The following is a 14,724-nucleotide window of genomic DNA, read 5'->3' on the forward strand; positions in this document are numbered from 1 at the left end:
TATTATTTAAAAATAGTTACTATCACTTAAATAGTAATTTATAACAAAGGTTTATAATCATACATATATGTATATATATGTATTTATTAATATTTTCTTTCTTTTCTTTTCTTTGTTATATTTTCTTTTATTTATCGAGGTATCGAGTATAACCTCGACTTTAGGGTTTTAAGCCTTTTATAATATTTTATTATCATTTTATTAGGGCATTATGCCTACCTTCGTCGGCTTTTTAAACCCAATTCAAACGAGCAGCACTTCGTCGTCGCTTTGCCTTCTTTATCTTCTTGATCAACACATTCCCTTGGCATGCTTATTGGGACACCAATACTTCTTTCCACGTCGGCACGCTTCACGAGGTGGGTCGTCGGGATGTTGGAATAAGAACACCTTCTTGATTGGATCGTTTGATGGAATGTGGCACGTAAATCAAGGATTAAAGGCATGTTTTTCGAGGTGGATCGATGTTGAGTCAAAGATTTGACCAAAATAAGACATATGGAAGATTGGAATCTTCTCAACCTCCTCAGAATTTGCTAAGTATGGATCCGGGCACACCTTAGACCTCCGAGCAAGCTTTTACTTAGCCGGGTACGATATTTTGTCTATCGGGCAAGGTTATCTTCAAGTAGTCTTCTGTAGTGGATATCCGAGCAGGGTTTGCAAATTAGTGCATTGCCAAGCAAGGATCACTAGTTTATGTAAATCCGGGCAAGGTTCACTTGGTCAAGCAAGTCTGTTCTTCAAAGCCAAGTAAAGTTCACTCCCGAGTAAGCTTTTGGCTTACCAAGCTCATGAAGCCAGGTGATTGGAAGACCGGGCAAGGTAATCATTTATAATAGTGGTCCGAACAAGCTTGATGATTGAGATGAATATCTTTAAGTAATATCGGGCAAAGTTCAACTCAAGCAAGGAACTGTACTCTCGAGTACACTTTGCTAATAAGTTATTTTATAGCAAAAAGTTGAAATGGACCATTGAAGAACAAAATTGCTCGTAAGGGTTTGTCGGGCAAAGTCTGGCAAAGTCAAAAAGATTGAAGTCTACCCGGTGAGTATTTTACTTGGTAAAATACTCTTTAAGTAAAGTTTTTCAGAGAAACAACAACCAAAACCTTCAAAATGTTCCTAACAACACTGTTCCAGCCAATCAAAACGAGATCAGAAATCAAGGAAATGTTGCTGTAACAACACAGCATGAAGGTAACTTTGATTGGAGCAATCATGAAGAAGATATTGCAGATGATATCAAGAAGGCAAATGTGGCATTCATGGCTATAATTGAGAAAGAAGCTGGATCATCATCTCAGTACATTATACTCCTACTATTGATTTAACTGAAGTTATCAATGAACTGAAAATGAAAGTAGGTAAGCTGGAAAGAGAGTGTTTTAAGAAACAAAGTATCATTAATGCATATGAGGCAAGTGAACTAGTGAGTGAAGAAAGAATGAAAAATTTGGAATAAGACTGTGTAAACAGTTACAGAGCTCAGAAAAGATTCACCACTGAAATTGATGGGTTGAAGAAAATGATTATGGAAGAGAAGGTGCTGAACACAAAACTGCAACCTGACAATGAATTCTTGAAGAACTTGGTCTCCACTGGAAACATCTGTGGAATTTTAAACCAAGTTAAAGAAGAAGACAAGTACAAAGCAGTACCACCACCTTTCAACAACAATTTTATGCCAAAAGTTGATAAAGAAAAAAGAAATGCATATCTACAACAATTCAAAGATGTCTTTCAAGACAAAGAAGAACTTGTGGATTTGTACAAGAATGTTGAGGTGAATGAAGAAGGAGAGTTTGTTGTGAAAAAAGACTTGAAAGAAGAAAAGTCAATTGAGTTCAAATCTCTGAAGATGACCTTGAGTCAATTAATTTGAATCAATATGACTTGAGTGATTTGAGTGATCAAATTACTGAAGAGGAAATTAAAGCTGCTGAAAAAGGAAGAAGATTCAAGAAGCCAGAATCCATTGACAAACTTCCAAAGTATCCACCTATCACATCAAGAATGAAGAAACAGAATGAAAGAACAAAGAGAACATGTGTCATTTGATATATGTGAGAAGAAGAAGGTAAATTACAATGCAGTGAGACCTCCAAGCAAAGAATTATTGGAAAAGTTAAAGCAAAAAGGCAAGAAAAGGGTAAAAGAAGATGTGAATGTTAAAAACTTTATTCCAGTTTACCCTATTTTCTCAAGCATTGAAGACTTTGACATTGGAGAAGTAGAAACAATAGAGGAATATGAAAAGAGGAAATCAAGACAAAGGGAAAACATAGAGGAGGAACCTTTGAGTTTAAGGGAAATTGTCTTTGTTAAAAGGAAAGTAGAAAGAAGTGACATAAGGATAGCTGAATTTGTTCCCTTCTCAATTGATTTTGACAGTTTAAAATCTAAAAAGACAATTGGAGTTGATTCACCAAGACCAAGTGAAAGGTTCAAGAAACCAAAAGAACATGAAATATTCAAAGGAAAGGTTTGGTGCAAGAAGTGTGATGAGTATGGTCATCATACAGACTCCTCCAATGAAAGATTGAAGTTTCAACCATTTCATGTCCCAGATGGAACAAGGTATGGCCAAGACTTTGTCCTGTACAAACAAAAGTATGATGTATATTTGGGAAAAGGAAAGGTTTGTGGAAATGAAACCATAGACAAAGGTGAAATGAAATCAGCAAAGGGAGACAAAAATTGAGATGAAAACTGATGTCATAACAAAGAAGCAAGTGACTAAATCAGCAAGAAGAAATATGTCTCCTAAGAAGCATGAAAATGTGACCAAAAAGAACTATCAGCCTTTGAGAATCAAACAAGATTCACTCAAAAGATTTTCCTTTATATAATATCAATCATACAAACTGGATAATCGATTTAGGGTTTCTTGAAGGAGGGTTTTTGGTACGTATTCTAGGATAGCCGTCACACAAAATATTCTATTTCAATTAATGTGTCGCTCTGTCTCTTTTAGTCCTTAGGCGGTGTGCCCTAAAACATTCTATTTATAGGCCTGCCACCTTAGGACAGCTCATTCCTTCTAGAAACCCCAAACATTAATACATATTCAAATTACATAATCACAAAATATTCTAAGTGTAAAACAAGTCTTCCGGGTAGGCTTTGCATTAATCTTCATTCTCCGAGTACGCTATATATTCTGCCATCCTTCAGGACTTGGTAACATAGAAGTGTGCTCAGATCAGTTTCCGGGTAGACTTTACTTAAAGTGTATTTTACCAAGTAAAATACTCACGTAGACTTCAATCTTCTAGACTTTGCCATACTTTTCTCGACAAACCCTTACGAGCAACCTTGTTCTTCAATGGTCCATTTCAACTTTTTGCTATAAAATAACTTATTAGCAAAGTGTACTCGAAATTACAGTTCCTTGCTTGAGTTGAACTTTGCCCGATATTACTTAAAGATATTCATCTCAATCATCAAGCTTGTTCGGACCACTATTATTAATGAATACCTTGCCCGGTCTTCCAATCACTTGGCTTCATGAGCTTGGTTAGCCAAAAGCTTACTCGGGAGTGAACTTTACTTGGCTTTGAAGAACAGACTTCCTTGACAAAGTGAACCTTGCCCGGATTTACATAAACTAGTGAACCTTGCCCGCCAATGCACTAATTTGTAAACCCTGCTCGGATATCCACTAAAGAAGACTACTTGAAGATAACCTTGCCCGATAGACAAAATATCACACCCGGCTAAGTAAAAGCTTGCTCGGAGGTCTAAGGTGTGCCCGGATCCATACTTAGCAAATTCTGAGGAGGTTGAGAAGATTCCAATCTTCCATATGTCTCATTTTGGTCAAATCTTTGACTCAACAATCTCCCCCTAAATTGGAACATCTCAGCTGACCCAAAACATTTCTAAGGTTACTTACACTTAGTCAAAAATACACATCAAATTAAAAGTAAAATTTACATATTCAAATAACATAAATAAATTACATATTCAAAAGCTATCTGAAGAGATTACATTACAAAGCCTACTCTACTAATCTTGTCTCTTTCTTGCATTATGAGCGGCTTGTCTTCTATTGATTATCTCAGATGCAGCTTTCATTTTGAAGATATTAAGGATTCGGTAATGAGTATGGCTTTCTGGTATAACCAAATCCCTTATATCCATTAAATCTTCATCATGCAGGTAGGTCAAGTCTTCATCTTTCTTAATGATCCCCAATATTTTTCCATCTGAGTTTCTCAGCAAGTAATGATCATCCTTTTCTTTATACTCAATTTCAGCTTTGATTCCATTCTTTTGTACTGTGTAATTGGGGCGGATCATTCTTCTTCCAAGACTTATGCATGTATTCATGTTTGACAGTGGATTCATTCCTGTGATATTCATCACAAAGTCTCTTTCAGCAATATCCATTCTTTTCAACTTTTCTGTCCTCTTTGACCTGTGAAGTTGAATCATTCTCCAACTTCTCTTTTCTTTTAAGAACTTGAAACCCTTGTCAGCTTCATCTCTCAAAAATTTTGACAGATCGTTCATCTGCCTTCCAGCCATCTTGTTTCTATTTCTGAAGTCATACAGATTAAGATTGGCCATTCTTTCCAGTTGCTCTTCCGTATACTCACGGAAGTCACTTCTTACAACAATTTCCCTCAATTGCCTACTTTCCATAATCACCTTCAAGGATTCAGTGACAGAATCAAAGTAGATTTCTCTTGGAAGATCCACATCAGATTGTGGTCTTTTTGTTTTTTGTTGTGCAGATCTACTTGATTCACCCCTTCCTCCTTGTGGTTGTCTTCTTGAGATTGGAGGCCTAAAAGGGATAGACTTCTTTGGTTTTCCAGGCCTTAAGTTGAAAACTTTAATGTAGATGGCCTCTACCATTTCTGTTGGAAGGTTAGCCAAATCAATAATATTCTGTCCTGCTAGTTCTTTAAGATCCAGCAGCATTCTTGCCATACCAGGAGTGTTTGCCAATCCAGCAGGCACAAAACATCCATCCACAAAGGTTCTAGGGTTATCACTTTCCCTTAAAGCTTTCTCCCATTCAGCCTTTTGTATATAAAAAAGTTCTTTCAAATCTTGTTTCTCCAAGACATTAAAATCTACTTCACTCATTCCCCTTTGATCAATCATAATCCTTCTTAGAATATTTATCATCTCTTCGTTTTCCCAAGGGACAATGGGTTCTTCTTGATTGAATCCACTGTCAAACATGAATACATGCATAGGTCTTGGAAGAAGAATGATCCGCCCCAATTACACAGTACAAAAGAATGGCATCATAGCTGAAATTGAGTATAAAGAAAATGATGATCATTACTTGCTGAGAAACTCAAATGGAAAAATATTGGGGATCATTAAGAAAGATGAAGACTTGACCTACCTGTATGATGAAGATTTAATGGATATAAGGGATTTGGTTATACCAGAAAGTCATACTCATTATCGAATCCTTAATATCTTCAAAATGAAAGCTGCATCTGAGATAATCAATAGAAGACAAGCCGCTCATAATGCAAGAAAGAGACAAGATTAGTAGAGTAGGCTTTGTGATGTAATGTCTTCGGACAGCTTTTGAATATGTAATTTATTTATGTTATTTGAATATGTAAATTTTACTTTTAATTTGATGTGTATTTTTGACTAAGTGTAAGTAACCTTAGAAATGTTTTGGGTCAGCTGAGATGTTCCAATCTAGGGGGGAGATTGTTGAGTCAAAGATTTGACCAAAATGAGACATATGGAAGATTGGAATCTTCTCAACCTCCTCAGAATTTGCTAAGTATGGATCCGGGCACACCTTAGACCTCCGAGCAAGCTTTTACTTAGCCGGGTACGATATTTTGTCTATCGGGCAAGGTTATCTTCAAGTAGTCTTCTTTAGTGGATATCCGAGCAGGGTTTGCAAATTAGTGCATTGGCGGGCAAGGTTCACTAGTTTATGTAAATCCGGGCAAGGTTCACTTTGTCAAGGAAGTCTGTTCTTCAAAGCCAAGTAAAGTTCACTCCCGAGTAAGCTTTTGGCTAACCAAGCTCATGAAGCCAAGTGATTGGAAGACCGGGCAAGGTATTCATTAATAATAGTGGTCCGAACAATCTTGATGATTGAGATGAATATCTTTAAGTAATATCGGGCAAAGTTCAACTCAAGCAAGGAACTGTACTCTCGAGTACACTTTGCTAATAAGTTATTTTATAGCAAAAAGTTGAAATGGACCATTGAAGAACAAGGTTGCTCGTAAGGGTTTGTCGAGAAAAGTATGGCAAAGTCTAGAAGATTGAAGTCTACCCGGTGAGTATTTTACTTGGTAAAATACACTTTAAGTAAAGTCTACCCGGAAACTGATCCGAGCACACTTCTATGTTACCAAGTCCTGAAGGATGTCAGAGTACACAGCGTACTCGGAGAATGAAGATTAATGCAAAGCCTACCCGGGAAACTTGTTTTACACTTAGAATACTTTGTGATTATGTAATTTGAATATGTATTAACGTTTGGGGTTTCTAGAAGGAATGACAGCTGTCCTAGGGTGGCAAGCCTATAAATAGAATGTTTTAGGGCACGCCGCCTAAGGACTAAAAGAGACAGAGCGACACATTAATTGAAATAGAATATTTTATGTGACGGCTGTCCTAGAATACGTACCGAAAAACCCTCCTTCAGGAAACCCTAAATCGATTATCCAGTTTGTATGATTGATATTATATAAATGGAAATCTTTTGAGTGAATCTTGTTTGTGTTGGTTACCTTTGAATACTGATTAAGCAACCGTATGTTTGTTATTGATTCCGCCTTTAACAAACGGTTATCTTTCTAAATATAGCAACCCGTCATTAACTCTCTTGTCAACACATTTATTTGTGTGAGTTATGACATGATTAAGTAAGATCCAGCTGAAATCAAGGGACCTGACAATCGATGGTACGATTGTTGGGTTTAGAGGGATGTTTAGAGTGAGAGAGATGAGCTGATTTGGTGTGCAAAAAGTGAGATCCCGACCTTGCTATTTATAGACAAAATCAGACAGAGCATCGCGATACGCGATGGCCTTAAGCTAGCCCGTCGCGTATCGCGACGTAACCTTATTGAATCACCACATAGGTCTGCCACGTGTCGCCACGTGGCAGACAAAGTGCCATGTGTTGACACGTGGTGAACGGTGCGCCACGTGTGGCCACGTGGCAAGCCACACGTCTCACTGTTAGACAACCCATCGCGATACGCAATGGGTTTCCCTTATGATCCATTGTGTATCGCGATGGGTCAGGAAACTCGATTTTTCATTTTTAATCCTAAGGTTTTGAACTTGACATTTTTGGTCCTTTGACTTTGGAAACTTGGTATTTTTAACTCGAAATTTTCGTGATGTTACACTAAATAAGTACCTAATAAAATGTCTTGGCACCTACGGCCATAAAAGTTGTTTGAACCTTAGAATCAATACTTAACACTAAACAGATCTCAGATCTGATGTATACGATTAACTCTAAACTTGGATCTAGCTCATTATCACGAATAATTATATGTTATGTATGTGTATATATTATCAGTAGTACATATATAAAGTTAATATTATTAGTATGAAGATTGAGAGAGAGTTTGGACAAAGTTTCGTTAATTAAATCTCAAAAACTTCACATTAATGTGTGAACAGTGTTCACTATAAATAGATGATGGAGTTAGTTCGTTAACATCCCCTAACGAATCAGGAGGGAATTAACTTATATCTAGTTCGCTAAACATCCTTAGCGAACTAGACAATTACATTAAATAATTACAAGATAAATTAATTGTTTATTACATTAAACAAAACGACAAATAAATTAATGACAAATACAAAGACTCAAGACGCAAAACCGTGCACTAACAGACACCCCTCGTCTTGAGCTCTTTGTCTTTGATCTTCACTTGAAACGCTTGGACTGCCAATCTCTGCAACTATGAATCCCGTTCTCATAACAAACACGCACAACGCATTGGAATTGCATAGCCAGATCATGGTCTTCATTGCGTTCAATCAAAATCTTGTTCTTGTGCAGCACGTCATTATCGGTCTCGGTTAAATTAACCAACCACATCGGGTCGATAATCTTAATAAGCTCAGTCTTCTGACCTTTACCCAACACAATGATAGCCTCGCCAGTACGGTTGTCGTATTACCAGCGGTCGAACGATAGATGAATGTGTTGGTTCATCGTCTTCACCGGCACACGCTTCATCGTCTTCGGCGGCTTTACCTTAAGAACAAGCTTCCTCCATCCAGTCCTTGGATTAATTTCATCAATATGTATACATGTAGGGACCTGGGGCTTGAAATACTTGAAACCATGATTGACCTCGAACAGCAAGTGTTGATGAAACCACTCAGCTGTCCGGTCACCACCACGATTGATAAACGGACAACACGCGAGGGTACGAACATCCCAACGCGGTAAGGTAAGAATGTCCATTATCTTCTCATAGTACTGGATTCCCTTCTCCCATTTAACGATACAAACCTTAAGATCCGAATCATATAGCCAAGAGACTATATCACCATGAACCTTTGATACTGTCTTGAAAGAAGTCACTTGGTTTGCTTTGACCTAAGCTGCCGCTTCATCTTTCTGTTCTTGATCGATATACCGATACGCCTTGATAATCTTACTCACCTTCTTATAGCTGAACAACTTAGCAATATCAGCATCAATTACGACTACAAGTGAATTAAATACTGCATCAGCTGCCTGTTTACCCTTAGATGCCTTTTCCAAATCATCCTCAGCAGGTTTAAACGTTTGCTCATCGAATACTGGAGCACCTTGATCAACATTTGTGTGTTGAAACAAGTCAGTATACTCCTCAGCAGTGACGTCTTCTACCTCAACTTCCTCGTCTTCATAAATAAAATCCGTATTCATTTGAATAGACGGATCATTTATTATGCCTTCTTCATTCACCACCTCAACATCAGGCTCTGTCTCTAACACGGTCAACTGTTCATCATTTAACCCTAGCAGTATGGAAATCTGCTCTCGTGTTAGAGACCTTTCAACGAACTCACCAACCTCAATCTCATCCCTGTTCACCATACTCCTAACCATTCCTGATCCATCCAAAAATATGACAGTGTGGGCTTCAATCATTTCGATTGGCTTAACAACAGTTGAATCATGGTAAACAACAATCTGCTTACCCAATTCATCACCACCACTTGTACCTGCACCGGAAGATGAGTCGTGAGCTTGTTTCGTCTCACCACCAGCACCAGACTCATCAGGGTCTTCATCATTCTTGAGTCTTTTCAGTGCATCATCCTTACATGTTAATTGTAGAATAAGTTCCTCCTGCTCTTTTAATTTCACCCCCTAAGACGTAACAATCTCACGTAGAGCTTTCGTTTCTTTCTGGCAAAAAGAGACATATCCCATCAGTCTCTTTTGATTCTCCATGAGACGTTCCTAATTCAGGCGGTCAGCAGACATCTGATTTTCATACAAATGAAGGAGATTCAACAACATGTCTGTCTAACGGTTTGGTGGCATAGCATACAAAGATGGATGAACAGGCTGGATTGGTCCCTGAGGCCTTGTAATTCTCATAAATGAGACATCACTAGGTGGAGGAGGCCTCATAGACGGTGTTGGTGGAACAGTGGAAGGTGTAGCAGATGGCATTGGTATTTCAGCTAATGCCATCTGTGGAATCATACCAAGTCTCTCATGAGAAACCATCGTCGTCGTCACGGTGAGCGCCGGAGTGCTAGTAGTAAGCGGCACTGCCGGGCGTTGAGACGTGGTTGTCTGAGGTGGTGGAACACCAATAATTACACCAGCTCCAGCTGATACACATCTTTTGGCTAGAGCTTCAGAAGCTTGTGCTTTACCCTTTCTTTTCCGTTCACGTTGAGCTGCAATTATGGCAGCTAACGCAGCTACGACTGCAGCTTGTTGCTCTTGAAGAGATGCATCACCAGCATCACCATGTCCACCATCACCACCATCATTACCATCATCATTTCCATCGTTCCCACCTTCTCCTCCCTCACGCTCGGAATCCGAGTCATCATGGATCCAGCGTTCATTGGGAGGACATACATAATCAGGATTAATAATGTGACCAATCATACGTTTGTCCTGTGGTTTCTCCTTACGGTAGATTGTCATTCTACGCACAGTGTCGGCCTTCATGTGTTCTAAGTCAAGAAAATCATCCACTAAAGTTCGATTAATCACCAAGTTTGGTATCAAGTCTTGAATTATCAACTGCAGAAATCGTGGATACATTAAGAACTTTTCTTCTGAGTCGTTTGCTAAACTTGTTCTTTCAAATGATCGAAAACCAGTTCTGAGAAATTAAATGGTTTATTAAGAATAAGAGACACAAATTCCGATTGCAAAATGATGCGGCATTCAACAAATCCACCTTTACGACCACCCATACAGTGAATCAAAACGTGTAAAAGATACTTGTAGGGAGGGCATAAACCGTTCTTGTTAAACATGGAATCTTTAATATTCCTACCATAACGTACACGTGTAAACAAACCCTTGATTAACTCCTTATCAAACTCACTTGGGTTATTATCATTGTCCCCAAACCGAAGCACCCTCCTAATCACATCAACATCCACTGTAATGGGAGTTTGATTGATTGTTGCTCGAATGTGATTCTCGGTGTCAACAAACTCAGAAGTATTCCAGAACTGCCTAATAATACTCGGATAAATAGTAGGTCGGGCAGTTATAGCATAACGTATCACCGAACGACGTAGAAATGCTAACATAGCCCCAAACTGAGCTTCTTCAGCAACGTCTGAATCAACATAAGCACAGATGTTGTGCTTCTTGTCATATGGTAGCAACTGGACTTCTTGTTGTTCTTGAGGTTGTTCTTGTTCTTGGGGAACAGCGGGTGGATATTGATCCATTTGATTGGCCATTAGACTGGATAAATATAAACGAATATAACTAATGTGAAGGTTTAATATACAATAAGCACATAAATATCTATCAAGAGATGGTGTATTTAATTTTAGATGTCGTGTGTAATCGATATATCGACATTTTTAGACCTTTGAAATAATTTATTAATTTTCAATATTTAGAGTAATTAATTAAATAATTAATATTAAAATGTCATTCGTTAACAAAACATTCTAATTCGTTAAAAGTATAACGAATTGATTGATTCGCTATCAAGTAAATAATTTAACGAAGTAGAAACAGCGAATTGATTTTTAATAATAACAAACTAACTTCTAGTTCGTTCCAAATTGACAAATCCTTATTTGATTCGCTAATCGAACGATTTGTTGTTCTAGTTCGTGTAAACCCTTAACGAATTGGACACAGAGGAGTTCCAATTCGCTAAGGTTAACGAATGGTCATACATTAGACTTAATCTTTGACTCTCATAGTCAAAGTCAAAATTATCAGGAACACAATTGGTCAAAGTAGCAAGAACAGAGACCAATAATTCCATAATTGACGATGAATAGCCGAACAAATGACCCAATAGGTCTCGGAAACTCATTGCGAAGCCAACAATAACGTTTATGAATTATTATACCAACAAATAAGTTAGGATATTCAAGATGTGTACAGTGTATAAACACCCGAAACGATAATCAAATAATAAACCTGGAATTCAATAACCAAATTCTGATTAATGATCAACAAGGGTATCGGAAGGCAATTCCGATCAAAATGATATCAAATTTAAGTACATTAACAGAGTATTAATCCAGGTAAGCAAGGTTACAAAAACCTTAAAACCCTGATATTTGAATCACATAATTACCCTATCAAAACTCTATTATTTTTGACGAAAATCACAAAGAAATAACCATCTATACCTTACGAACACAATGGTATATTCAAAAGTTCGAATTTCGAAGGTCGAAAAATCAGAGAAAATTTGAACAGGGTAGCTTTAGGTATAAGGAAGGTGAGGGAACAGTGTATGACACTTCGTTTCACTCCGTCCTTTATACACTTATACGCTTCCCAATGTACCCCATGTACGAATCAAGGGATTCGTTTGAATTTTAAACTATCGAATCAGTCAATTCGTTATTTGAACTGAACACATGGTATAGCGAATTAGGTCTGATTTGTGATGTGATTCGTTAAATATGTATAACCAATTAGAAGTGTTTCGTTACAGAGGGCAGAAGCGAATTAAGTGATCGAACTAAACTGTAGTTCGTTAAAAACACCTAATTCGTTATCCATAATTAACGAATTTAAATAAATTAATAAATCATATTAAATAAAAAAATAAATTAAATAACTTATTTAAATAACTTGCTAGAATTACCGAGGACCATTATCTCGATAATCGAATAACTTAAAACGTTTTACGTTCATTAAAAACATGATTTAAATTACAACTTAAATAATATGTAAAATGAAATATAAAATATTTTTTGTATTTTGTAAAAATTAAAGAATGTATTTACAGAATCCAAACTAGAAAATAGACAATTTTTTTGTATTTTTCTATGGTTTTTCAAAAGCAGTACATTTTTTTTTAGTTTGAGCAGAGAAGCATATTGACCAAAATGCCCTTCCATCACAGATTTATATTTCAGTGATATTATGACTGACGTTAAGTCGGTCAATGATATTGTTGTCCAATTAAATCTTATAACAAGCCTTCGAGCATTTTTTGTGATATGATTTTAATGTTCAATTAGTGCACAGAATATCAGAAACTATCAGCCCCTAATCTTGATTCAAGCTTAATTTGATTTTTGCCAAATCACCCCAACTTGACTTAAATAATTATAATGTTGATCAAAATTTTGAATACCAATTGAGAATTTTATAATTTTTGAGCAATGCATCAAGTTTCCTTTACTGTGAGTGAGTATGCACGAGTCCATCTGACGTCTTACATACATTGTATCCTCTGGGGTCCGTTTGTTATTGGCATTGAGACGCGCGCAAGGGAGGAACAATTTTCTGACTAATAGCGGATTTTGATCAAGTCAGTAATTTGGATTGTACGAAGTACAGCAGTGATCAAGTTTAATGACTTTGGGTTTGCTCTAAAAGCGAGTGAAATATTCATGCATATGAATACCCAGATGATTAAGCCGCATAAAGACTCACGGTGTCCAGAATCCTAACGCTTGTTATTTGCTTTATTATATTTTTGGGTGATAAACAATTATAAGGCTTGACTATGACCGGTTATTACATTTCTGCCATCCTTACCGAGACTTTTGCTAGAGACTAACACCTCTTTCAATTTGGCTTTTCTTTAGGTTTATATCACTTACTTTACTCTAACAGCTTGTTTAAGACCTATCAATGCACCAATGATTAATCACTCAGTCTTTTAAGCTTATTTCTTTCTGGATTAGGGGCAAATAGTCAATGTACTATCATTTTCTCTTTTTGCTTCAAAAACTCAAAATTTTTATGAGCATAAACAAATTTAATCGCCCCAGTTAATTTAAGTTCATAAATTAATGGCTATCCTATGCATCTCCAAGTAGATAACAGGACCAAAACATGCAAGCATGCTCCACAAACTTAAATAACTGACATAATTTTCAGCTAAAAATAAAGTAGAAAACTTAACGAACACCCCAAATCTTTCTATTATCAGGTAAATGGCTATATCTAAGATTTACAAGAAGTTATCAGGCCAAACATATCACAGTATTTTTGATTTTTCAAATTTTTCTAATGTTTTTGGGTTTTATCTATACAAACTAAAAGAACAATATTTTTGTATTTTCTAAGTTTTCACCCCCGAAAACCAAAAAACAAAATAAATGATAAACCAAAATTAATAGAAAAGACATATAATTATCCTTGTTTCAGAATATCAGCGAGGGTCTTCAATCCATTAAAACCAAGCAAAAATTGAAAACGCGTTTTATCAAAGGCTTTGCTAAATAGATCGGCATTCTGAAAATCAGTATGTACTTTCTCAAGGTCAATTAATTTCTTTTCATAGCAATCCCGTATGAAATGATATCGAATTTTGATATGTTTCGTTTTAGAATGTTGTACGGGATTTTTGGTGATACTAATAGCAGCAGAATTATCAATCAAGATGGGAGTAGTAAGAAACTTCAAACCGTAGTCGCGAAGATGTTGTCGTATCCACAAAACCTGGGAACAGCAACTCGAGGCTGCAACATACTCAGATTCGGCGGTTGAAGTGGAGACCGTTGTCTGCTTCTTACACATCCAGGAAACAAGCCGGCTTCCTAAGAATTGGCATCCCGCTGTCGTAGACTTGAAATTAATCTTGCATCCTCCATAGTCTGAGTCGGAATAAGCGGTAAGATTAAAAGTATCGTCTTTGGGGTACCATAACCCGATGTCAGGATTTCCCCTTAGATATTGCAGAATACGCTTTACCGCTGTCAGGTGAGTCACTTGGGGACTGGCTTGGTACCTAGCACATAAACAAACAGCAAACATTATGTCGGGTCGAGAAGCAGTAAGATACATCAAAAAACCAATCATAGCACAATAGAGGGTAGGATCGATAGTATCCTCCAATTCATCCGGCGATACATTGTGACCCACGGGAAGAGGAGTAGAAGGGGTTTTTCCGGCAGTAATCTTGAATCGGCTCAAGACGTCGTTCACATATTTAGTCTGATGAATGAAACTTCCTTTCATAGACTGGTGAGCCTGCAACCCTAAAAAGAAATTCATCTCTCCAATCGAGCTTATCTCGAACTTGGTTTGCATTGATTTCTCGAACTCCTTACACAACGTGCCGTT

This window comes from Bidens hawaiensis, unplaced genomic scaffold (assembly GCF_021521415.1).
Source record: "Bidens hawaiensis isolate Kalapana, Puna unplaced genomic scaffold, B.hawaiensis_p1.1 tig00000296_1, whole genome shotgun sequence".
Classification (NCBI taxonomy): Eukaryota; Viridiplantae; Streptophyta; class Magnoliopsida; order Asterales; family Asteraceae; genus Bidens; species Bidens hawaiensis.